The following is a 2025-nucleotide window of genomic DNA, read 5'->3' on the forward strand; positions in this document are numbered from 1 at the left end:
ATAATACACCAAAAAGAATTAACTCAACAAGCCTAAGCGTGCGTCTATGCGGAACGCAAAAGGTAACAGATTATAGTTACAACATAAATAGTATATTGGACAACAAATGGTAATAGTTGTTATGGAATGAATGTTACTTGTAAGCTGATCTCTGAGATAACAACCACAAATGAGTTCACTTGATTAATAAAGTTCCTCTGCCCGAGGTGGCACCAACAGCGTAATGCAGAAGATTAAATCCTCTAGGCCAAAACTCCAAAGTAGTTCAGGAGGCCCAGAAGGATGTTATAATACTATTATAATCTTTAATCAAAGACCGTGTCCAATAAAGCAGAAGAATAGACAGCGGAGATAGCGTTGATATTTCAAGAACCGCGGTAGTGTATGTGTGTTAGATATAACCGAACAATTATATACGTTTCTTTACCATTGATACAGAGAAACAATAGATATTGAATATAAATGTGGTTACATATAAAGTGTGATAAATAGGAAAAATATGTGATCTTTATTTTGTCGTTACAAAATTGTGACTGAATATACATATCACAATACTGGACACAGACTGTCATAAGAGGGTGCTGTGAATTGCTTATAGGGGATGATAATTCTTCATACGTACCTTGCGAATTTCAAGTTAGTGAAACAGGACTGTCAATACTTGGTTTAAAAAATATTTGAAAAGGCTCAAGTTTAAGGTTTCTTTACTAGTTACTGAAGAAAATTCTGATGCTTTTCTTAAAGACTTGATATCTGCGTGTGTCAAGTGTAGTGGAGGTATGAAAATGCAGTCTATAAAACTTCAAGTATAGGGTGATCCAGTCTTTCTTGAAAGACGAATAATTCCTTCTGGTCTTCGAGAAGCAGTACGTAAGACATTGAATAATTTGTATGAGGATGGTATAATTGAATCAATTTAGTCTTCAGCATGGGGTACTTCTATTGTTACGCCATTGAAGTTGTATGGCAAGACACCTAGAATTTGATTCTGAGAAACAATAGATATTGAATATAAATGTGGTTATATATAAAATGTGACAAATAGAAATAATATGTGATCTTTATTTTATTGTTACAAAATGTGACTGAGCATATATACCACAATAACATTAATCCCGTATATTAAGACTTTACTGGGTCTTTCCACAACTTTAGGATTTGTAGATTTCAAGTTCTTTAATGAAATAGCGGACTTTATACTTCCTGTGTCCACAATAGTATCGTCAAATGAACCAAGGGATGTATATAATCGCCTTTGAATATGAACATTATCCTTTGAGGTGGTGAATAATGATAAGTGAATATTAGGTACAGCCGAACTAATAGGATCCTAATTACAAGACTTGGTAATACTTGAAGCAAAGTGAAAATTAATTTTGTATACTGACTGAAGTACTTCTAGTTGTCTAGGTTGAAGTTAGTCTCCAATGTCAAATTCCAAACTACTGAAAAATGGTACATTCAAAAGCTATTTCTCCCAAGTTTGGATACAGAATCATTTATCACAAGGGGGTTTTTGTGGAGATTTTAGTAATTTTGTAGTTAAGATCATGAGTCAATTGAAGCTAGACCACCGTGGAAAACCTGGAAGCACTGGACGGCCGTTTCATCCTATTATGAGACTCCTCAGCAGTGCGCATCCACGACTCCGCACTCGCGAGATTTGAACCCAGGACTCACCAGTCCAAGTTTTCCACGGTGGTCCAGCTTCAATTGACTCATGATCTTAATTATAAAATTACTAAAATCTCCACAAACACCCCCTTGTGATAATGATCATATGCTCACTAGTGACTGACTCTATGAGGTAATTCCAGGAGTTCTAGCCAGAAGTCGTGGCCAGTGGAGCTAATTCATGTCAGGTAGAGACAGGTATCTACTCCGATACATTGGAAGTTGGTCGCGCAATTTCGTGGATTGGTTGAGGTTAGACATTAACACCGTTGGATGCAAGCTCTGTGGTCTGTCGGTTAGGAGCTCTGGCTCGAGACCGGTAGGTCCTGAGTTCGAATCTCGCGAGTGCGG

The 2025-nt window shown here is 36.9% G+C and overlaps 1 non-coding gene across 1 annotated transcript; it reads left to right on the forward strand.

The window, feature by feature from the left end:
• The first annotated feature begins 1953 nt into the window (after window positions 1-1953).
• Smp_tRNA_02164_Pseudo_CGA.1.1 lies at window positions 1954-2025 on the forward strand. Its single transcript has one exon. It is a non-coding gene (tRNA).

The sequence above is a fragment of the Schistosoma mansoni genome, chromosome 2, assembly GCF_000237925.1.
Source record: "Schistosoma mansoni strain Puerto Rico chromosome 2, complete genome".
Lineage (NCBI taxonomy): Eukaryota > Metazoa > Platyhelminthes > Trematoda > Strigeidida > Schistosomatidae > Schistosoma > Schistosoma mansoni.